This window comes from Rhinoderma darwinii, chromosome 1, assembly GCF_050947455.1.
Source record: "Rhinoderma darwinii isolate aRhiDar2 chromosome 1, aRhiDar2.hap1, whole genome shotgun sequence".
Classification (NCBI taxonomy): Eukaryota; Metazoa; Chordata; class Amphibia; order Anura; family Rhinodermatidae; genus Rhinoderma; species Rhinoderma darwinii.
The window spans coordinates 337,862,308-337,888,212 of NC_134687.1; positions in this window are offsets into that span (position 1 = coordinate 337,862,308).

Below are 25,905 nucleotides of genomic sequence, written 5' to 3' on the forward strand. Positions count from 1 at the left end.
TCAGGTCCGTATTTCAGGGTGGCTTCCGTCCCCTGTTATTTCACACCGAATAACCACCTCTGTAAATTGAAAGCTGAAGGCATGCCAGGAAAGAAGTAAACCAGCCAGAGATGTTGGTACACAGCTTTCCCCAAGTCAGACAGGAAGCGAACTGCCCTTTATTCAGAACAAAGAAACACAGAAAAAGACACTTGCCTCCTCCCTAGAGATGTGGGAGTGCCCAAGCCTCCACCGGCTTCTCAGCTGCAAGTTCTCAGACTCACTCTTCTTGCATTCCAGGGGGCGGTGTCTTCCATAGGTGTGTCCGACATGAACAAAGAACTTATTATATATCAGTATATTACACAAAGAACTGAAATGTATATACATATGTGTGAGGATAATATTTTTGCAAACAATATACATGGTAATGATCCCTGACAGTGCCACACACCCCTTGTGTAGATAGTGCCTCAAAGCCTCCCTTGTAGAGTGCCACACACCCCCTCGTAGATAGTGCCACACACACCCTCATAGCTAGTGCCATGCAGCTCCCCCTTATAGATAGTGCCGCACAGCCCCCTTGTACATAGTGACACAAAGCCCTCCCTTGTACATACTGGCACACAGCCCCCCTTGTACATAGTGCCACACAGCCCCCCTTGTACAACGTGCCACACAGCCCTCTCTTGTACAGTGCCACACAGCCCCCCTTGTACATAGTGGCACGCAGCCCCCCCTTGTACATACTGCCACACAGACCCCTTTGTTAACAGTGCCACACAGCCCCCTTGTACATAGTGCCACACAGCCCCCTCCCCTTGTAGATAGTGGCACATGCCCTGCCTTGTACATAGTGTCACACAGGCCCCCTTGTAGATAGTGCCACACAGGACCCCTTGTAGATAGTGCCACACAGCCCCCCTTGTACATAGTGCCAAACAGCCCCCAGAGCGGAGAGCAGTAGAGGCAGCTCCGCTCTGCCTGACAACTCACTCACATTTAGGAGCAGGAGGGTCATGGCGGATGCAGCCAAGTCAATTACGCGGTCACACGGCGACGGTCTGAGTAAGGTCAGGTTACTCAGGTCATGTGATGGGACTGGTCCACTCCCGGCACCAACCTCACTCAGACTGTCATTGACATGGCCGCGGCCTACTCTTCCCATGTACATTTTGGCGCATGTGCAGTGCAACATTTCGGGAAAATGAGAAGAAATCCCGGACAGTGTTTTTTTCTGCCGGACACTACAGACGCAGAAAAAAAACATCCTTTACTTGCGAACTGTCCGTAATTTTAGGAATGGTTGGCAACCCTGATATTGATGTCTGAAATGTGTTTCTTCCACACGCAATGAATGTCCCCTTTGTAGAGTCCTTGGAAAAACAAATTATGGGCTAGTTCTTTGTATTTACCACACATATATTTATACGTGTCAACAAGGTCACCCCTAAGGCGTCTTTTTTCCAAGCTGAACAAGCCCAATTTCTCTACCCTTTCATTTTAAGGGACAACTCCCATTTAATAATCTTGTCTAATACATAGTAAATATAAATTGAACACTTATTTATGTGTATGGGAAAATGGTGGCTAAAAAAAAACTACAGCTCATCTCACAAAAACAAGACCTCATAAAACTATGTTGATGTAAAAATAAAAAAGTTATGGCTGTTATGGCTATGGATGTGGGAAGGCAAAAATAAAAAATACTTCTGGCAATCTGTATCCACATTTTCTGGCAATAAAAGGGTTACATGTAAAACTTTACAGCATACAGCTGCCTCTCTCTTTCATAGGGTATGTTCAAGCATGGCATTTTTTTTTTTGGAGGAATTCTTTGTTAAAAATAACAGGACAATATATTTGGCATTTTTACCGTGACTGGCGACATTATAGTTATTTACGGGTGAGCGCATTTTCATTTCTCTGATTCATATTATAGTTATTTAGTATACTGCGTGGATGAAAAATAAGGTGAGGCATTTGGGGAAATTCACAAACTTGAGGATTTGCAGTACAGATTTTGCATTGCAAATCAACATGGAAAAACTAGAATGCTGCAGATTTTCCAATTCAAATTATGTTGTGGAAATTTAGTGGATTTTCACCAGGGATTTCACCAAACTTATAGGGTGGAATCCATAGTGAATCCGCAGCACAATCCACATGTAACATGTGCGGATTTTGCTGTGGAGTCGCCGTGGATTCACCACCCTTTTGCAACGAGATCTCAGGCAGATTTTTCCACTACATGTGGAGTCAACCTAAGGTGGCCCATTGTGACTGTATCACAGGTGGCCCATTGTGACTAGGATACCAGTCATCTCTATATATTTCTCATCTGCTACTTGAATGGGTATGTACAAATAAACAGTGTTGGGCAGATAAAATGAGCAATGAAATTAGAGAAACTCACTGATGCAGAGAGGAGTGCATTCTGGGCAAAAATCAGACTGGGGCAGATATACTGTATGTGGACAAGTTATTCTGCTGTCACTATTCTGATGTCACACTTCATTTTGTATTTGGGGTAACTGTTATTATTACACATGGTACTTTGTAAATGCAAACAAATAATACAACCAGAGAACAAGTTTCATGTTTTCTCCTACAAATACTTGAAAATCCTTCATTTTTTTTCATCCTATCACCTAAATGGGGCCTTAGAAGAGATATGTTTCTCAAACATACTGGATACATTAGTACTTTAAATGAACGTATTCTAAGACCAAAAATGCCCCACATATTTCTCCTGATGTGGATTATTGCCAAATATGTGCCACATTCAGATGTTGCTAACATAATCATACATTCTTCTACTTGGGTGTCCATGTGTAGCCATTTGGTAATGTCAGTGTTGAGCAGTAGAGACAAAGAGGAGGACATTTCAAGTAAACTTTTGTAAAAATAAAATCATAAACTATTACAGTTGGCAAGCTGATATACAGTTATTCAAGCGGAGTGTTTCATATATAGAAATAAATGCCTTAGAATGAGAAGCAGAGGAAGAAACAAACACATGATTATGTTACAACAACATTATTCATTTATCTTGTTAGCACAATGAATGCATCTGAACAGGGCCCTTGTAAGAGATATGTAAGGAAATCAAAAGAAAGTCATATTTTATCAGAGATTACATGAAGCAATGCGAGAGCTCATTTTACTAGGGGTGGGATCTGAGCGGTTCGCCCCGGTTCTCCTGAACCGGTTGTCAAAATTACAGCCGGTTCACAGAACCAGGGTGAAGCGAGAAACCGGAACCGGTCCCCTGCACTCAATTGTATCCGTGTCCTTAGGGGACAGTCCATTCCAGAATGCCGCCACCAGAGCCTCATTGTTCTACAACAGTTCTCTCGTCAGGGTGCGGAAGTGGATGGCGTACTCACTCACGGAGGTGTCTCCTTGGCGTAGTTTAATCAAGGCTGCAGATGATGCCCGTCCAGGCTCCTCAAATACCATGCGAAAGGTCCGGAGAAAGGCTTGGAAGTCACGGGTCTTAGGTCCTTGTCTCTCCCAGATAGGGTTCGCCCATGCAAGAGCCTTTCCGGTGAGCAGAGAAATGATGAATGCAACCCTGGCGCCGTCAAATGAAAATGTCCTGGAATGGGCTGAAATGGATCTGGAATGGGCTGAAATGGATCTGGCACTGGTTCAAAAATCCACGACAGGAACCTGCGTCTCCATCATAGGGGTCCTGAATTGGCAAATAAAAACGCGTGTCGACACTGCCAGGAGGTATAGTAGGAGGAACGGCAGCCCTTGCTTCCTGCTGACGAATGAGAGCATTCAAAGCCTGGAGGAGATGGTCCTGTCGAGACTGGAGATCCAGCATATCCGCCCGCATGTCTTGTGACATTGTCATGATCTTGGATTGACCAGCGGGGTCCATGGTCTGAGCTTACTGTCGCGAAGGATTCGTGGACCCACTGGGCCGTACCGTCTTGGCGGAATGGCAGCTGGCCAACAGGACGCAGGTCAAAGTCTATAGTTCGTATAGGGTACCTGTGGCAGCTCGGACAGTAGCGAGGCAGGCTAGGCAGGAACTTGGCAGCAGGTGGACGTCAGGTGTGGAGAGGCAGGTCAGGCATGCAATACAGCACAGCACGGCTACAGCAAGCACGACACTAGATTCAGGATACAGGAACAGGGAACAGGGACAGGTCAGGAATAGGAAACACTAGGGGGCCATTTGCAAGACAGACTAGGGATACAACAACAAAGCTCAGGCATAGAACTAGGGGTCTGGACCTCTCTTATAGTCCAGAGTACTCACAGGTCAAAGGTCAGGAACGAGGTCCGGTGCACGCGCTGCCCCTTTAAGAGCGGGCACGAGCGTGCATGCGCACCCTACAGGATCCGGCATTGGTCAGTAGACGCGAGCGCTGGCTTCTCCTGAGGAGGAGGCTGGGGCCAGCGCTTGCCGACTCGTGGCTGCGGCTGTCAGGGGAAGAACGGAGCTGACAGCCTGCAGCCACGGACATGACAGATGGATGAATCTGGGTTTGGTGCATGCCAGGAGAATGCTACCTACCGGGATGCACAGTGCCTACTGTAAAATTTGGTAGAGGAGGGATAATGGTCTGGGGCTGTTTGGGATATGCCCCTTATTTCCAGTGAAGGGTAATGTTATTGATTTAGCATAAAAAGACATTTTAGACAATTGTATGTTCCAACTTTGTGAGAAACATTTGGGGAAGGCCCTTTCCTGGTTAAACTCGATTGAACCCCTGTGTACAAATCAAGATCCATAAATACATACACGGTGTTCCAAATTATTATGCACATTGGATTTAAGTGTCATAAACATTTAATTATTAGTTTTTCAATTAAACTCATGGATGGTATTGTGTCTTAGGGCTCTTTGGATCATTGTAATCAATCTCAGACACCTGTGATAATTTGTTTGCCAGGTGTGCCCAATCAAAGGAAAACTACTTAAGAAGGACTTTTCACATTATTAAGCAGGCCACAGGTTTTAAGCAATATGGGGAAGAAAAAGGATCTCTCTGCTGCCGAAAAGCGTGAAATAGTGCAATACCTTGGACAAGGTATGAAAACATTGGATATTTCAAGAAAACGTAAGCGTGATCATCGTACTGTGGAAAGATTTGTGGCTGATTCAGAGCACAGAGGGGTTCGTTCAGATAAAGGCATAATGAGGAAGGTTTCTGCCAGACCAATTAATAGGATTAGGAGAGCAGCTGCTAAAATGCCATTGCAAAGCAGCAAACAGGTATTTGAAGCCGCTGGTGCCTCTGGAGTCCGGCGAACCTCAAGGTGTAGGATCCTCCAGAGGTTTGCAAGTGTGCATAAAGCTATTATTCGGCCACCCCTAAACAATGCTCACAAGAAGAAACGGTTGCAGTGGGCTCAGAAATACATGAAGACTAATTTTCAAACCGTGTTGTTTACTGATGAGTGCTGTGCAACCCTGGATGGTCCAGATGGATGGAGTAGTGGATGGTTGGTGAATAGCCACCATGTCCCAACAAGGCTGCGACGTCAGCAAGGAGGTGGCGGAGTCATGTTTTGGGCTGGAATCATGGGGATAGAGCTGGTAGGCCCCTTTAGGGTCCCTGACGTTGTGAAAATGACCTCTGCTAAGTACGTAGAGTTTATGACTGACCACTTTCTTCCGTGGTACAAAAAGAAGAACCGTGCCTTCCGTAGCAAAATTATCTTCATGCATGACAATGCACCATCTCATGCTGCAAAGAATACCTCTGTGTCATTGGCTGCTATGGGCATAAAAGGAGAGAAACTCATGGTGTGGCCCCCATGTTCCCCTGACCTCAACCCTATTGAGAACCTTTGGAGCATCCTCAAGCAAAATATCTATGAGGGTGGGAGACAGTTTACATCAAAACAGAAGCTCTGGGAGGCTATTATGACATCCTGCAAAGATATTCAAGCAGAAACTGTCCAAATACTCACAAATTCAATGGATGCAAGAATTGTGAAGGTGATATCAAAGAAGGGGTCCTATGTTAACATGTAACTTGGCCTGCTAAGTTTGTTTTGATTGAAAGAGCTTTTGATTTCTGTAAATATGACCTCCTGATGCTGCAAATTCAACAAATTACCATTTTAGTTCTCTTTACAACCTTTAAAATGTTTTGATCTCTGTTGTGCATAATAATTTGAAACAGTGCAATTTGAGTTTTTTAAATCTAAAAAAAAAATCTGAAATCTGTTTTCATTAGCATATTTGTTCAATAAAATTTGCATTATACTCCAACGGTTGATGGCTTGAAGATTATACTGACTGTCATTTGCATCAACTATTTAGGAAAATCAGCGAAAAATAACATTTGCATAATAATTTGGAACGCGGTGTAGTGTGACCAGTTTGGTGTGGAAGAACACTACAACCCCATCAAACACCTTTGGGATTAATTATGAATCTTTCATCCAACATCTGTCCCTGACCTCACAACTTGCTCTTTTGGCATAATGGACACAAATTCCCACAGATACACTTTGAAATCTTGTGAAAAGTCTTCCCAGAAGAGTGGAGGCTGTTGTAGCAGCAAAATATAGCCCAACTCTATAACACACATGGTTTTTAAATGGGAAGTCCAACAAGCTCAGATAAGTGTGATGGTCACGTGTTAACATCAGAATATCATTCATGTGTATTTTCAGAAAATTGCCTATTTTTTTTAAATCATCTTTTTATTATAAAAATATGGGTAAGATTTTCGTTTTTACACTGGCCACTTAGCACTCACAATACGCTAACATTTCCTTTGTGCTTGTACTGTGTACACTGGGGGCAGGGTCAGCAGTCATTTTATTATCATCACAGGATGGATTACAATGGAAGGTAACACCTCTAGTATAAAGCCGGAGGCAGATAACACAGGATCGCAATATTTACAATTGGTGATGGACATAGATTAGCTCCTCCTACCCCCTCCCTACACTGTGACCTCTACACATGTCACAGAGCATGCTCACAACACTAAAGCAATTCTATGCAGCTTCTGTTCACAGCAACTCAGACAAGATGTTTGCCCCATAATCATGTAAATAAAAAAGAATGAAAAAATATATACAATCAGAACATAAAGTCAAATTAGAAAAAGGAGCATATTTCAGGAGATATTTTTATTGGTAACAAATAAATAATGTGACAGATGTACATTCCGTTTAAAGCCTTGTTCACACGGAATAAAAATCATGCGGATTCTGACAGATTTTCTGTTTCAGAATTCATGTGAATTCCACTTGTAAAATGCATCACATTGTTCATAGGGGTAAAATTTTCAGCGTGAGTAAATGAGTAAGTAAGTAAATTTGACGAGCCACTTCTTAACGCGGTTTACGCATGAAAACAGAATCGGGTAACCGCGCACAGATAAGTGGCAGTCAAACTGTCAAAACCGTGGCAAAAATCTGAGGGTCAGTCTCAGTTTAATGCTCGTGCCCACTCTTAAAGGGCCAGCACGTGCACATGAAAACAATCATCATCATCAACTCACATGATTTCCTGGACTTTAAGAAGGCCCCTGCTCTTATGATCCTTGCCTGAGCATTGTTAGTATATCCCAAGTCTGTCTTGCAAATGGTCCCTTAGTGTTTTCCCGTTCCAGTTGTTAGCCCGTGCCCTATTACCTGTTCCTGTATCCCGTGCTGTGTTCTTGTTCCTGTGCCTACTAGTGTTGGAGTTGTGTCTACTGCACCTGCTGTCGTTTGCCACGTCCAGTGTCTTCTGCCACGTCCAGTGCCTTCTGCCACATTGTAACGTCTATGGCCGCGGGGCGTCATTCTGACTTACCCTCTGATGGCCGCGGCCATGGACGTGTCAGTTCTCGGCGGAATCTCCCTTCTGAGAGACGCCGACACTCACTTCCTGGTTCCGTGATGGTCTCCCGCAGGGCGCGCACTCCCGCGTGTGCACGGCCTTAAAGGGCCAGTACGCGTCCAGTTGAAGTGAATCTGCAATCAACCCAGAATGCTGCTGGACTATAAAAAGGGCTCTGCCCTCATGATCATTGCCTTAGCATTGTTGTGTTACCTTAGTTTGTCTTGCAAATGGTGTCCTAGTGTTTTCCAGTTCCCAGTGTTACTCGTTCCTGCTGCCTGTACCCTGTACCCTGTGCTATCGTGCCTCTGTGCCGTCTAGAGTTGAAGTCGAGTTGTGTCTTCCGCTGCATCTACTGTGTTACACCCACCGGCTGTCTGCCTGCTGCCGGAACCTCATCTTAACCCTGAATCACCGCTACTGTCTACATTGCTACAGGCACCCTTTCTGGACTATAGACATTGTATTGTACATGGTTGGCCAGCTGCCTTTCCGCTACACGGTATGGCCCAGTGGGTCCACACCCTACATCGTGACAGTACGCTCAGGCCATGTACCCCGCTGGTCCATTCAAAGGTCTGTCACACACCCCAGCCATGAAGGCGGACCTGCAGGATCTGCGAGTACGACAGGATCAACTTTTTGTGGCAGTAGATTCCATGGCGCAGCAGCTTGGGGCGCTAGCTGCTTCCTTCTCTGCTCCTGTTCAAGTTCCTGCGATTGAACCTCCTGCTACACCTCCTGGCAGCTCTGGTTCTGATCCTCGGTTCTCGCTGCCATTGCCACCTCATTTGCATGACCACTTCACCCTGCACGCCAGAGCATTTCCTTTAGACGGAGCCAGGATTGCCTTCATTACCTCCTTACTTGCTGGCAAGGCCCTGGCGTGGGCGAAGCCAATCTGGGAACGACAGGGACCCGAGACTGAAGACTTCCAGGGGTTCGTGCAGTTATTCCGTTCGAGGAGCCTGGACAAGTCTCGTCAGCAGCCACTGCTATGCTGAACCTTCGCCAGGGGAATGCCTCCTTGCGCGAGTACACCATCCAGTTCCAGACCCTGGCAGGAGAACTGTCCTGGAACAGCAAGGCGTTGGCAGCTTCCTTCTGGCATGGCCTATCACCCGAGATCAAGGACGAACTTGCTGCCCGGGATCTATCATCTACCTTGGACAACCTGATTCTACTTGCCACTCGAGTGGACATAAGGCTCAAGGAGAGATCTCAAGAAGTTCAACAAGAGAGATGGCTTCCTAGACTGGTGCCCAACTTCCAGCAATCCCTCTTGCCTTCTTCTACTGCTACACCCGATGTCCCTATGCAAGTGGACCGACTTAAGCTGTCAGTCCAGGAGAAGCAGCGCAGGCACACCTCTGGACTCTGCCTATATTGCGGTCTCGCTGGCCATGTCGTGCATCTGTGTCCCCAGAAACCAAAAAACTCCAACGCCTAGAATTGGTTGGGGAGACAACCCTGAGCAATACAGCATTTAATAGAGAACTCTCCTCCAAACTGTTCATTCCTGTGACCATCGTCGCAGACGAGAGGCCCCATCCGGTCTCTGCCTACCTGGGCTCTGCAGCCAATTTCATCTGCCAAGACATTGTGTACCTGCTTCATTTGCCTACTGTTCTGCTGAAAAGGCCGTTGACCGTTGCCTCGGTAGATGGACTGCCGCTGCCTGATCCAATTTTGTCCATGACCAAGCCGTTGAGGCTTCAAGTGGGAGCTCTTCACTCCGAGCTCATCTCTCTGTTTATCCTGCCCAAGGCCGTCAACCCTGTGCTGCTGGGTTTGCCTTGGCTCCGTCTACATGCCCCAGTCCTGGATTGGAGTTCCGGAGAGGTTCTCCAGTGGGGTCCCAAGAGTTTCAACCGCTGTCTGGGGCATATCCATCCGCTTCAGCCTCCTCCGCATCAGTCATTGGCAGGGTTGACTCCTTGTTACTCCCAGTTCGCAGATGTCTTCGACAAGAAGGAAGCAGAGACGTTGCCTCCACATCGAGCGTATGATTCTCCTATTGACTTGATTCCCGATTCATCCTCTCCTCGCGGTAGAGTATACCCTCTCTCCTTACCGGAGACCCAGTCTATGTCGACCTACATTAGGGAGAATCTTGAGAGGGGCTTCATACGTATGATCCTCATCCCCGGCCGGAGCCGGGTTTTTCTTTGTCAAGAAAAAAGATGGATCCCTCCGACCCTGCATTGACTATCGGGTCTCAACCAGATCACGGTAAAGAACAGATACCCATTGCCTTTGATCTCGGAACTGTTTGATCGCATACGGGGGGCAAATTTTTTTTCTAAACTAGACCTGCGGGGGCCTACAATCTAATCCGGATTCGTCAGGGTGACGAGTGGAAAACTGCATTTAATACACGTGATGGGCACTACGAATACCTGGTTATGCCCTTTGGCCTATGTAACGCCCCCGCGGTGTTTCAATAATTTGTCAATGATAGTTTTTGTGTTCTCCTCTATGTTTGTGTTGTGGTGTTGCTCGATGACATTTTGACTTTTTCCCCAGATCCAGTAACTCATCAGAGACATGTCCGCCAGGAAGGGAGAATCATCTTTATGCTAAGCTGGAGAAGTGCCTTTTTGAAAGAAAGTCTCTGGGCAATATCATCTGTGATCAGGGCCTCAAGATGGACCCTGAGAAGGTAAAGGCTGTCCTGGAATGGCCACACCTTCAAGGCTTAAAGGAACAGTGTCATCACAAATTATTTTTTTATATGTTAAAGATGTTAGTGCTTTATTAAAAACGTTTACATTCATTTGTGTGTTTGTGTTTTACTTTTTCTTATTTTTACGCTTTTTCTTCCCTATGGGGGCTGCCATTTTTTGTTCCATTTCTGTCTGTGTCGATTAACGACACATACAGACATGGAATATGGCAGCCACAGTCCCATAGGGACTGTGAACGGCTCCCGTCCCATTGACTTCAGTGTACGGCGTCTGTGTGGGAACTGCGCATGCGCCGCTCCCACACAGTCCAATTCGAAATTGGCGCCGTCCAGCGCCATTTTCCTGTGGACCGGAAGTCGCGGCCGGACAGTAATATTACTACTTCCGGTCGCGGCTTCCGGATTTGTGCACTTGGACTAGCGGCAGCAAACGGAGCGGACGGGCCGGAGGGAGCCGCGGCGGCAGGAGCAGGTAAGAGATTTCAATGTATGTTCGTGTTTGTGTGTGTTTACTACTGTATGTAAACCTACTACGCTGTGTGTTAGCTCAAAAAATGGCGACACACAGTGTAGGAGGTTACACCGTTCAAACCCCTCGTTTATCCCGGCACTAGCCAGGATAAAGGAGGGGGGGATGCTGAGAGCTCACTAGAGCGAGGGCTTTTAACCCAATGTTGCAATGCTGCAATTTTGGGAACTAGCTCCATCTAGTGACCAAAAATGGGTAGTATTATAAATTAGAAATAATTTATAATATTTCCTGACTCGCGAAAAAAATAAAAAAAATTTGAACAATGTTTAATCACCCACACACTAAATGTTTAATTTTTAAAAAAAAAACATGTTTTTCTGGCAACACATTCCCTTTAAGGGCCATACAACGCTTCCTGGGATTCGCCAACTTCTACTGGCTGTTCATTCCCAACTTCTCTTCTTTGACAGCTTCCATCTCTACTCTCCCCAAAAAGGGCATGAATGCTAAGAAGTAGAAGCCGCGTTCAAAACCTTAAAAAAGGTCTTCACACCAGCCTCTATCCTTCATCATCCTGATGTATCCCTACAGTTTTCGTAGGAGGTGGACGCCTCCTCTGTTGGTGCTGGCACACTTTTGTTCCAGAGAGGGTGGAAAGGCAAGACTGTGGTATGTGGCTACTACTCCAAGCTTTTTTCTCCCACAGAGTGCAACTACTCGATTGGGGATCGGGAGTTACTGGCCATCAAGCTGGCTCTGCAAGAATGGAGACACCTACTGGAAGGCGCAGCTCATCCAATCCTGGTCTTCATGGACCACAAGAACCTGACCTATATTCAGACGGCCCAATGGCTGAATCCTCGTCAAGCCAGGTGGTCGCTGTTCTTTGCTCAGTTCCAGTTTAAGCTTCACTACCAACCTGCCGACAAGAATGTGAGGGCCGATGCCTTGTCTAGGTCATTTGAGACAGAGGACACTGTGGAGCCCCCACAGAATATTATTGATCCTTCTTGCATCTTCTCTGTCAACCCTCTGCTAGTTAGAGATATTCCTCCGGGAAGGACTTTTGTACGTCTGGCAGACAGAGGAAGAATCCTTCGCTGGGGTCACAGTTCCAAGCTGGCAGGTCACGCAGGTGCCCGTAAGACCCGAGACCTAATTGCCCGTCAGTTCTGGTGGCCCAAGCTGCCCAAAGAGGTCACGGACTTTGTCTCCTCCTGTGCGGTATGCGCAGAAAATAAAGTTGCCCATTCAAGACCAGCTGGTCTGCTCCAGCCACTGCCTGTGCCTGATGCCCCCCTTGCAACATATTGCAATGGACTTTGTCACAGATCTGCCCCTCTCTGCTGGATGCAGTGTGGTCTGGGTGGTGGTGGATCTATTTTCTAAAATGGCTCATTTTGTTCCTCTGACTGGCCTGCCTTCTGCTGCTCAACTGGCTGATCTCTTCGTTCAACACATCTTCCGTCTGCACGACTTGCCCCTGCATATTGTCTTGGATCGAGGGGTCCAGTTCACCTCGAAGTTCTGGAGAGCACTCTGTAGTCGCCTCGGTTTAAAGTTGGACTTCTCCTCGGCCTATCATCCTCAGTCCAATGGTCAAGTCGAAAGGGTTAACCAGATTATGGAGAACTATCTGTGGCACTTTGTCTCCAGACGGCATGATGACTGGGTGCAGCTGCTCCCGTTTGCTGAGTTCTCCTATAATAACCATACTAGTGAGTCCACCACCTCCAGTCCGTTCTTCATTGTCTACAGCCAACATCCTCGAATACCTCTTCCTGTCTCTACCATGTCCCAGGTGCCTGCAGCTGACTCTACCTTCAGGGACTTGCTGCAGATATGGCAACAGACCAGATCTACTATTTTGCTGGCGGTGCACCGCATGAAGAGAAAGGCAGACACTAGAAGACGAGAGCCTCCCCAATTTCTTCTAGGTACAAAAGTCTGGCTGTCTCCCAGGAATATCCGGCTGAGGGTTCCGTCTTGCAAGTTTGCTCCCAGGTTCATCGAACCCTTCAAGATTCTACTGCAAATTAATCCTGTATCTTACAAGCTTCGGCTGCCTCCTACCCTCAAGATCCCTAACTCCTTCCATGTCTCCCTGCTGAAGCCCGTGGTCCTGAACCACTACTCCAGGACTCCTAGTTCCGCAGTGGCTCCTGGCGGCTTGTCAGGGTCTTTTGAAGTAAAGGAGATCCTGGCTACCAAGAAAGTGAGAGGAAGGACATTTTATTTGGTGGATTGGACAGGATTTGGTCCAGAAGAGATGTCTTGGGAGCCAGAGGAGAACATCGATGCCCCTGTCCTCATGAAGAAGTTTCTTTCCCACTCTGGCCCTAAAAGGAGGGGGCGTAAGAGGGGGGATACTGTAATGTCTATGGCCACGGACCGTCGTTCTGACTTACCCTCTGATGGCCGCGGCCATGAACATGTGAGTTCTCGGCGGCATCTCCCTCCTGAGAGACGCCGGCACTCACTTCCTGGTTCAGTGTGTAATGTCGGGGTAGGGAGACAGACAGGTGAGCCCTAATATACCCGCCACTCAGTCCCTGTCTACTTGCACGGCCCGTCCTAGGCGATGGCGTACAACTGGGTGACGGTCCCTACGCTCAATAAGTGCACGACAGACAAACAGTTGAGGGTACACAGAAGCTAAGGGAAATGGGGCAGTTGCCCACGGCACCACCGTGAGCAACAATAGTAGTGAACGAGCCGAGTCAAACCAGGAGTGTACGAGGTACCAAACGCAGAGCAGGAGAGTAGTCAGTAACGCCAGGGTCAAATTGAAGCAGAGGTGAATAGTACAAGCAGGAACAGCAGAGCCAGGAAACAGGATAGAATCACAGGCAAAGGAAAAGCAGGAAATGAAGGTATAAATAGACAGAGGGCGGGAGCTAGCTCTGTCTGGCCAGGCTGCGATAGGTTCTCCCACTTCTCAGCCTACCAGCCTGATTGGTAGCAGATCGAGTCACTCTATCAGACCTAGGAGCAGATGCAGACTGATTAATCACGGGCGTCGACACAGAAGCTGTGTCAGGTAAATCCTTTACACAGTGACTGTATCCTTAAAGGAACAGTGTCATCACAAATAATTTTTTTATATGTTAAAGATGTTAGTGCTTTAATAAAAACGTTTATATTCATTTGTGTGTTTGTGTTTTACTGTTTCTTATTTTTACACTTTTTCTTCCCTATGGGGGCTGCCATTTTTTGTTCCATTTCTGTGTGTGTCGATTAACGACACACACAGACATGGAATACGGCAGCCACAGTCCCATAGGGACTGCGAACGGCTCCCGTCCCATTGACTGCCGTGTACGGCGTCTGTGTGGGAACTGCGCATGCGCCGCTCCCACACAGTCCTATTCGAAATTGGCGCCGTCCGGCGCCATTTTCCTGTGGACCGGAAGTCGCGGCCGGACAGTAATATTACTACTTCCGGTCGCGGCTTCCGGACTTGTGCACATGGAACAGCGGCAGCAAACGGAGCGGACGGGCCGGAGGGAGCCGCGGCGGCAGGAGCAGGTAAGAGATTTCAATGTATGTTAGTGTTTGTGTGTGTTTACTACTGTATGTAAACCTACTACACTGTGGGTTACCTCAAAAAATGGCGACACACAGTGTAGGAGGTTAAACCTTTCAAACCCCTCGTTTATCCCGGCACTAGCCAGGATAAAGGAGGGGGGGATGCTGAGAGCTCACTAGAGCGAGGGCTTTTAACCCAATGTTGCAATGCTGCAATTTTGGGAACTAGCTCCATCTAGTGACCAAAAATGGGTAGTATTATAAATTAGAAATAATTTATAATATTTCCTGACTCGCGAAAAAAATAAAAAAAATTTGAACAATGTTTAATCACCCACACACTAAATGTTTAATTTTTAAAAAAAAACCATGTTTTTCTGGCAACACATTCCCTTTAAAGGGCCCGTACGCGTCCAGTTGCAGTGAATCTGCAATCAACCCAGAATGCTGCTGGACTATAAAAAGGGCTCTGCCCTCTTGATCATTGCCTGAGCGTTGTTGTGCTACCTTAGTTTGTCTTGCAAATGGTCTCCTAGTGTTTTCCAGTTCCCAGTGTTACCCATTCCTGCTGCCTGTACCCTGTATCCTGTGCTACTGTGCCTCTGTGCTGTCTAGAGTTGAAGTCGAGTTGTGTCTTCTGCTGCATCTACTGTGTTACACCCACTGGGTGTTTGCCTGCTGCCGGAGCCTCATCTTAAGCCTGAATCACTGCTACTGTCTACATTGCCACAGGTACCCTTTCTGGACTATAGACATTGTATTGTACCTGGTTGGCCAGCTGCCTTTCCGCTACGCGGTACGGCCCAGTGGGTCCACACCCCGCATTGTGACACACGTCTTGTACTGTCCGCCACGTCTGCCGCAAGCTGTTGCACCTACCTCCATCCGTGCTGAAGCCACAGCCAATGTGTGGACTAATTCAGGTACAAGTGTGTTACGAACTGCTATAGCCTTTGTATAGACTGGGACTAGGCCAGCTGCCTCTCCGCTATGGCGGAGGGGCCTAGTGGGTCCACATACCCTGTGACCGTGACAGGAACATTCTTCTGTGTGAACACAGCCTAAGGACTCATTGGTAAACATGTGAACACTTTATATAATCACATCAGCACTTTACTCTCTTAGGGCATGACCACACATGGCGGAATTCCTCCGCAACTGTCCGCATCAATGCCGCACCTAATCCGGGTTGCGGATTACGGCTGCGGATCTGCACAAAATGTGCAGTACATTGATGCGGACTAGCTGCTGCGGACTGCGGGAAAAGTGCTTCCCTTCTCCCTATCAGTGCAGGATAGAGAGAAGGGACAGCACTTTCCCTAGTGAAAGTAAAAGAAATTCATACTTACCGCCCGTTGTCTTTATGACGCGTCCCTCCTTCGGCATCCAGCCCGACCTCCCTGGATGACGCGCCAGTCCATGTGACCGCTGCAGCCTGTGCTTGGCCTGTGATTGGCTGCAGCCGTCACTTACACTGAAACGTCATCCTGGGAGGCCGGACTGGAGACAGAAACAGGGAGTTCTCGGTAAGTATGAACTTATATGTTTTTTTACAGATACATGTATATTGAGATCGGTAGTCACTGTCCCGGGTGCAGAAACAGTTACTGCCGATCGCGTAACTCTTTCAGCACCCTGTACAGTGACTATTTACTGACGTCTCCTAGCAACGCTCCCGTCATTACGGGAGCCCCATTGACTTCCTCAGTCTGGCTGTAGACCTAGAAATACATAGGTCCAGCCAGAATGAAGAAATGTCAAGTAAAAAAAGCAAGACGCATCCGCAGCACACATGACATGTGCATGACAGCTGCGGACTTCATTGCGGAACTTTGAATCTCCATTGAAGTCAATGGAGAAATTCCGCCATGAGTCCGCCACTGCTCCGCAACAGACAGAGCATGCTGCGGACACCAAATTCCGCTCCGCAGCCTATGCTCCGCAGCGGAATTGTACGCATCGTGTAAACGAACACTGCTAAATTAAAGTGAAAGTCAATGTAGAAACGGCTCCGCTGCGGATTAACGCTGCGGAGTGTCCGCAGCGGAATTTAAGTGCAATTCCGCCATGTGTGAACCCGCCCTTACAGTGCTGTGCAAACATAGCATCAGTACATTAGCCACAAACAACTGGGCATTTCAACAACCTTATATTTCCTAAAATATATTAGATTTACTTATTCACTGTAAAGAATACCAAATGTTATTGTTATTCCAAATATATACAAGCTATTACAGTGTCAGTTCTAGACCACCTAAGTGTCAATTAAACTGAATAAAAAATAGGAAATGTAAAAAGTCAAAATCTACACATGTAACATATCAGTCCTTATCACTCTTCCAATAGGTGAGAATAATAATAAGAAAAATGAAAACACATTGTCAGTGAGTATACAAGGAATGCAACACTCTTAGTCTGAGATGGAAAACATATTTCAAATAAACTCAAACAACATATCAAAAAAAGGCAACTGTTCCCCGGGGAAGGTCGGCTTGTGGAGTATATGATTGCAGCTACACACAGAATTTTAATATGAAACCTTTTGCAGGTTGATTATAATTCCCACAAAGCTCAAAAGCTTTCTTTTCACTCGTATTCATGATGATAATGTTACAATTTGGAGGCTAGATCTGGCTTTTAAGTTGGAACATTCCAAAATGTGGGAAAAAGACTAAAGCTAAGAGTTTTTTGGTTTCATTGTTGGTCACCGCACACAAAGAAGTTAGTATCAGGTACAAATATATAATGCAATCTTTTTCTCTTCTTGGTCTTCTTCCAAATGACACAATGGCCGAATCTTTATCTGCTGATAGGCTTTAAAGTCACCATAGAAGCTGTCAGAAGTTAAAAAAAAAAAAACTGGAATGTGCAGAGTACATGTAACTGAGAGGAGGATACAAACTGTAATGTCACTTTTACTACCTGAGGCTATGGGGTCACTAATAGGTTACTTTATCTTCCAGTTGGAACATATCAGTTACTCAGGGACTTACAGTATCTAGGGAGGTATAAATCAAGAGAATGGACAATGAAACAGCAATGTAAGATCATACTCATTCCCAAGTACAGAAAAATCCCTAAGGCTGTCTTCACATTAGCGTTGTTATTCTGTTGAGGGGTTTCGTCTGAGGTTTTGTCGGGTGAACCCCTCAATGAAAAGGCAAACGGAAATCTTAGCTTCCGTTTGCATCACCATAGATCTCAATGGTGACGGAAACTTTGCTAATGGTTTCCGTTTGTCACCGTTGTGACAGGGTTCCGTTCTTTTGACGGAATAAATAGCACAGTCGACTACGTTATTGATTCCATCAAAAACAACGGAACCCTGCGGGCCCATTTGCGGTCCGTGCTCCCATTATAAAGTATGGGAGCACGGTCCATAAAATAAAAATAGGATATGTCCTATATTTTACGGAAGTTTTCTACGGCACGGACACCTTCCTGTAAATATACGGGAATTTTTCCGTCTGCCATAGAAATGAATAGGTCTGTAATTATGGATAGTAATTACGGTCCGTAATTACGGACAAAATCTACGGTTGTGTTCATGGGGCCTTAATGTCCACCTTTTAACACCATGTCATTTTTTAGTCCAAAATTCTGGGATGTTTAATTTCTTAAATACATTTTCCGAGATTACTTTATTTTTTTTTACCTCAATGCAAAGATAGGTACTTTTGTAATATACCCACTTTATAAATTTCCTACCGCATGACCCTGTCTTTTGGCTTCCTATCATAATGTAGATCATGTGCCGTTCATTCAACACGTGAACTAACCCTGTCTGACTTAATTCCAATGTATGTGTCGTACATGGGACTGCTGTAGCCCTGCAGCTACACAGTGCATGTGAGTTAAATGGAGACCACACATGCGCAGTCCCTATTCTGGCGCTAAGCGGCTCATTAACGCCACATCTGGGCGGATGCAACACAGCCATGGAAAGAGGGCTCCAGGTACCAGGCCTTGGGATGGAAGCTCACTGCCCGAGCTCCGACACGCCCACAAGATGGAAGTCCAAGAAGGAATAAAGCGGCAAATGGCAGCTGTATGAGGTGCAAAAAGATTACAAAGAAACACTGTGATACCTTTATTACATGAGCACTTTGCATTAACACGCTTTGTTTCAGGTTTTATACACTGGATAACCCCTTTAATATATCTTTATTGCGGCCGATGTTCCATTTTTCTGACAAAAATCTCCAAATCACATAGCTTTAAAATATATCATTTCTGCCACCTGCACTCAACACTAGAGGAAGCTTAGGAGTTTACAGCAAACTGATTATACATTGAACTCAATAATACTACAGTTTGCCGTAAACTCCTAAGCTCCCTCTAGTGGTTGAGTGCAGGCAGCCAGAATAGTATCTTTTAAATCTAGGTCTATGCAGGTGATTTGGAGTTCTGTATCAGAAAAATAGAACTCATACCCCTATAAAAATATATTAATAAATTAGCCAGCACAGAATTTAGACCTATTTTGATTAAAAAATACAAAATAGAGTTTAATAGTGTGTATTCAGTTTAAAGCATAAGTCCACCTTCATGAGAATTTCCATATAATATTCAAAATTCTCAGCTCACAATCTAACAACAAGCTGCCATTTTCTCACCATGTGTTCTTATGTGTCTTGAGTGGCAGTCTGTAGTCAGATTGTAAACTCCAACTGTAAGATGCTTTGTATTGTGTAGGATATCAGGAAGGAGATAGATAGATAATTTTTGATCTTGCACTCCTCCCATTCCGCCCTAGGGTGATTTCAATTAGTTTAATGCTGATTCCTACCATCCCCATTTATATTCTGCAGGATTATACCCAGAACAGGGTGTATGAGTAGCGTAGGGACCCACCTTATAAGTGAGGTTGCCTTGTCGTGGCAGGTGGGCTCACACAATTTGATCAAATTGTACGCTAAGAACCTCACTATTGTAAGTAGATTCAGCAGTAATGCATATTTATTTATATATAGTGTATTAGTTGGCATTGATATTTGCAGAGTGCGGTCGCCATTTTCTTATGTATTGTTTTGCAGTCACAGGTGTACTTGCAACTGTCTACACAGTTTTTTCATTTTGCTGAAATGTACTGATCAATCTTTCTTGTGTCTTGTATATATGCGTGGGTAGTGACTGCCTCCATGTTTCATCTTGCAATCCTCCCATTCTGCTCTAGGGTGATTTTAATTAGTCTATAGCTGGTTCCTGCCTTCCCCAAGTATATTCTGCAGGCTTAGACCCAGAACTGGGTGTGTGAGCAGCGTAGGGACCCCCCTTATAAGTGAGGTCGTCTTGTAGTGGCAGGTGGGTTCACATAATATAATCAAAATGTGCGTTAAGAACCTTAATATTGTAAGTAGATTCAGCAGTAATACATATATATATATATATATATATATATATATATATATATATATATATGTGATACCCAGGAAAATTGCTGTTTATTTACTGTCATTGTACTGTTGCTTTAGTATGCAGGTTTTAATGTGCTTTATTCTGTAATCATGGTTGGTACTGAATTCACTTCCCTATATGACTCAGCAGAAACATAAATGGGCTGCTTCACCTTTAAAGGAACAGTGTCATCACAAATTATTTTTTTATATGTTAAAGATGTTAGTGCTTTATTAAAAACGTTTATATTTATTTGTGTGTTTGTGTTTTACTTTTTCTTATTTTTACACTTTTTCTTCCCTATGGGGGCTGCCATTTTTTGTTCCATTTCTGTATGTGTCGATTAACGACACATACAGACATGGAATACGGCAGCCACAGTCCCATAGGGACTGCGAACGGCTCCCGTCCCATTGACTTCTGTGTACGGCGTCTGTGTGGGAACTGCGCATGCGCCGCTCCCACACAGTCCAATTCGAAATTGGCGCCGTCCGGCGCCATTTTCCTGTGGACCGGAAGTCGCGGCCGGACAGTAATATTACTACTTCCGGTCGTGGCTTCCGGATTTGTGCACTTGGACCAGCAGCAGCAGACGGAGCGGACGGGCCGGAGGGAGCCGCGGCGGCAGGAGCAGGTAAGAGATTTCAATGTATGTTCGTGTTTGTGTGTGTTTACTACTGTATGTAAACCTACTACAGGAGGTTACACCGTTCAAACCCCTCGTTTATCCCGGCACTAGCCAGGATAAAGGAGGGGGGGATGCTGAGAGCTCACTAGAGCGAGGGCTTTTTACCCAATTTTGCAATGCTGCAATTTTGGGAATAGCTCCATCTAGTGACCAGAAATGGGAAATATTCTAAATTAGAATTAATTTATAATATTTCCTGACTCGTGAAAAAAATAAAAAAAATTTGAACAATGTTTAATCACCCACACACTAAATGTTTAATTTAAAAAAAAAACACATGTTTTTCTGGCAACACATTACCTTTAAGATGTATTCTCCAGAGAGAGGGGAGGGGTGTAGCTAGCTGGGGACAGAGGAACAAACCTCTCACCCAGTGCAGCCGTGTGGAGCAGAGTGCGGCAAAAGTGAGGAGAAGTGTGCAGCAGCATGCAGGCAGAGGAGAGCAGACAAGTCAGTCTCTAAAGTTGGATTCAGTGAGATGCTGCAGCAGACATGTGGAACTGAGAGGAATTCTGTGAGAGGATCAGCAACAGCCATGTGGAAGTGAAAGGAGTGCAGGTCAGTGTGTGTTGCCTGTGGTACAGAAGCCAGACAAGGAGCTTGGACACTACTGAGAGTGCCTAGAGCAAAGCAAGGAGCTTGCACACAGCCTAGAATCCCCAAGGGACACCATTCCTCTGTGATAGTGCAACTGGATTGGGACAGTCAGCAGCACACCTTCCAGCACAGTATAGAGAAGAAAGAGGAGCAGAGCTCACAGCACACTTGGAGGAATTACAGACAGATTCAGGGAGGTGAAGCAGGTACCACCATTTGCAATACCCTGTGATATGTTTATACTACTTAAAGACATTGCCTCTGTAACAAAAGTAACCACCAAGCATATTGTGCCCAGTAAAACTACTGTGAAAGTTTATTGAACCCTGTCTCCTGGAACATCCTTATTTTCGGGTACACCACATAACATCCCAGGGGACAGAGAACAGTGTATCCTACAAGCACCACTTATTTCACTGGTTTTGCGGCCCGAGGTGCGGGAGAGAGAAAGTGCGCCACCGTGACCAAAGGGCACGAATACCAACTTCAGCTCAGAGAGCCCCGCCCACCGCGACTCGGCATCCGCGTTACCACAAATTGGCGTCACGAACAGGATGTACCACGAGGTGTGACCTTAAACAGGAGGTCCTGCGGCAGCCATCTTGTGAAGGAAGCCGCGATTCGCTTGGAGAGCACAGGACTGTGAGATCGCTCTGTGTGTGTAACAGTAAGTGGATGACTGCACTTTTTTCTTGCTGTGTATTCTCTGCAGGGACAGACTGTTGTTAAGTAAAGACAGCACGACCGGAAGGTCTCTGATAAGATGTCGATGGAGGGAGATCATGAACTGCCTGGCAGCAGTGGGACCCCCAGCACAGCGCACGCAATGCCAATAACGATGCCGTATTATTTTGGAGCGCACTGGCTCCCCAACTATAATGGAGATGCAAACAGCCTGAGAGACTTCAAGGAGAAGATGCAAGCAATGTTCCGGCTGTACCCGGTTACCGTAGAGCAAAAGGTGGAAATGCTGATCGGTCAGTTAGGAGGAGCAGCCTTGAGGGAGGTGAAGTCCTGGCCTCACACTGAAAAACGGACAGTGGAACAGATTTTTGAGCGGTTGAGCACTACCTTTGATACCCGGACTATCTCTGAACTAAAGATGCGATTCTTTGGCACGAAGCAACAGCCTGGTGAGTCGTTACGTAATTTTGCCCTCAGTTTGCAGGAAGCGTTGCATGCTATTAAACAAGTGGCTCCACATGAAGTGCTGAATACAGACAGAACCCTGAAGGATCAATTCGTTGAAGGAGCAAGGAAAGAATCTACAAAGACGCAATTGAGAATCTTAGCACTGCAGAACCCTGACAGCTCGTTCCTAGACTTTAAAGAGATGGCCATCATAGTCCTAGGGACCGAATCAGAGTCCAACCCAGTCCAAACCCGCCCTGAACAGAACCCCAACGGTGCAGCGCCAATGTCTGGTATCAAAGAAATTGTCACGCAGTGTGCTCAGACACAGGTGCAGGATGTGGCAAAGGAGTTGCAAGTGCAGGTTGCAGAACTGGCTAAAGGTCTGACAGAAATGTGCCAGGAGCTGAAAGAACTTAAACAGCAACGCCGACAAGATGAAGATCGCTGCTCTCCGAGAGGTAGGCAACATTACAGGCTCGGTGGGGACAGTTATTGAAATTTTGGGAGAAGGCCCACTGACCAGTATGATTCCCAAGGAAGACCCATTTGCAGGCGGTGTAGGAAAAGTGGTCACATTGAGCGAGAATGCCAGCATTTAAATGTGAATCTCCCCAGGCCAAGGACCAACCCTCGGGAGGAGAGCGCATAGGCCAAGATCAGTCAGAGTGGATTCCCCGATACATTGGGCGCTGTCCTGTGGTCACTATCCAGATAGATGGAATCCCGTTTGCAGCATTGCTAGATACCGGTTCGCAGGTGACAACAATACAAGTGTCACATTATGAACGACATTGGAAGCTAGTTCAGATATTGAAACCTCCACAAACATGGCTTAATGTTATAGCCAGTAATGCACAGATCATTCCCCATCAAGGATATTGGGAGCCAACAGTCAGAGTTGGATAGACCGAACTCCCACAACAAGGCCTGATAGTGGTTGACGTTCATGATGACGAATTTCCCCCAGTGGTCCTAGGCATGAATGTGCTGCAGAACTGTTTTGAAGAACTTATGGTGGCCCTGAAGAAGGATCTGGGCTTAGCCCCATCGTCAGAAAGAAGAGTAATCCAGCAAACTCTCCACTTATCGCATGGACACCAGAAATTTGCCAACCCAGATGGAGAAATTTGCAAGGTCCGAGTGACTGACAGACGACCAATATTGCTGCAACTAGGTACAGAGACTATGATATGGTGCAGGGCACGAATGGGTCTGCGTGGTCATGCACAATTTGCCACCCAACATGCCATGACAACAAGGAGAGGAACCCAGCCCCCATCTAAACAAGTGCCTCTTAATCTACAAACAGAGAAAGTACATTGGGCTCAGGTCCAGAAAGAAAGCAGAGTCTTGGAATGTTTAAAAACCCTTCTTGAATCTGGAAGAAAACTCAGCAGGAGTCAGCGTATCAGTGCCGATCCAGAGTTGGTCAAACTGTTAAGGCAGAGAAGACGGCTATTCATAGGGAAGGGTCAGCTATACAGACGCACTCTAGATCCAATCACTTATGAACGTGTGAATCAGATTGTGGTGCCCCGGCAGGATGCCAGCATAGTCCTCGAAGCTTACCACGACCAGTCTGGTCATTTTGGGTGTCAAAAGACTGAAGCCACTATAAGAAGACGGTTCTTCTGGATTGGAATGAGAGAGGACATTGAAAAATGGTGTCGAGAATGTACTTCATGTGCATTGAGCCGAAGAGAGCAACCTGGCCAGAAAGCGCCACTACATCCTATTGTGAGTCATAAGCCGCTGGAATTAGTTGCACTTGACCATGTGAAGCTGGAGCCAAGCAGAACTGGGTTCACCCATGCTCTGACCATTACACAAAGTTTGTTGTAGCAATGCCCGTGAAGGATTTGACAGCCAAGACCACAGCTGAAGTCTTCTGGAAAACCTTTGTTCTACCTTATGGATATCCTAAACAGATTTTGACGGACCAAGGGTCTGCGTTTGAGTCACAATTGTTTCAAGAGTTGTGCACCCTCTATGGCTGTAAGAAGTTACGAACAACTGCCTATCATCCATAATGCAATGGACTCTGCGAAAGAATGAACAAGATACTGATAGAAATGCTGAAAACTGTGCCTACTCATCGAAGAGCAGATTGGCCCATTCTTCTTCCAGAGCTAACTTATTTGTACAACAATACAGTCCATTGTTCCACCGGATACACTCCATACTTCCTGATGTTTGGTCGTCAAGGCAAACTACCATCTGATATAGCTATGGAAGTTCAAGTCAGAGATACCATCAATCCACTACCACAAACAGACTGGGTAGCAGACCATCAGCGTCGCCTGAATGAAGCCAATGAAATGGTTGAGAACCGGATGAAAGTCGTACGTCAGAGACAAGAAGAGGACTATAATTCCAATGCCAACGCTGAACCTTTGAAAGTTGGAGATCAAGTCTGGTTAAAGAAGAACCACAGAACCAGCAAGCTACATGACTATTGGGAACCAAGGCCGTACACTTGTGAAAGCCATTCCTCATCCAGAAATATAAATATACGAGATTGGAAAAGAAAACGTAGAGAGTACCAAGGTGGTACACCGTAATCAGCTGAAACTTTGCCTGTTGAAGGACTCTAGAGAGGAAACCATTCCATATGAGACACCCTCTGAGGGAAGACTGGAGTCACCCATGGAAACTGCAGGTAATATGTTACCGTTTGACTGGCCTTTCGGTCCTTGGATGCAACTAGGTGTCCCACAAGTTGTCCCTAGCCAAAGTGTGCCGATTGAGTCCCACCCAGAAGTTGTTCCGAGCTATTGTGAACTTATTGACTCTCAGCCCCCTACTACTTGTGATCCTCCTAGAAGGTCGGAGAGAGCCACCAAAGGTAAAATGCCTGAACGATACTGTGACTGAATAGACATTTCTATGCTACAGACTATTTCTATGGAGCCCTATAGTTACATTTGACCCCCCCAGTTGGCTGATGCAGCCTTGATTTGATTTTTGAGACCCAGAGACTGTCCTGAACTTTATTTTGAAACCCATGTTGCGCACGTTGCGCCACATCTCTATTGAGTCTATTGAAGTGCATCACAAGGATTGTCGGCTGTACCATGCGCCTTGCAAATGGCGCCAGAAGATGTCTTGCCATATGGGCGTTGTTGCTGGATATATTGAGAGACACTAGTTTTACAGTATTGCCTTAATATTTTTGCCTTTCAGGAATGCACTATGGACATTTGCTGTTATGATGCAAAGTTTACCTTTAATATGTGAATATGTTATATTGCATATTTTTGGCCCGTTTTTGTTGCAGGAGAGACAGTGTCGGGGACGACCCTAATTTTACCGGGGACGAATGTGATACCCAGGAAAATTGCTGTTTATTTACTGTCATTGTACTGTTGCTTTAGTATGCAGGTTTTAATGTGCTTTATTCTGTAATCATGGTTGGTACTGAATTCACTTCCCTATATGACTCAGCAGAAACATAAATGGGCTGCTTCACCTTTAAGATGTATTCTCCAGAGAGAGGGGAGGGGTGTAGCTAGCTGGGGACAGAGGAACAAACCTCACCCAGTGCAGCCGTGTGGAGCAGAGTGCGGCAGAAGTGAGGAGAAGTGTGCAGCAGCGTGCAGGCAGAGGAGAGCAGA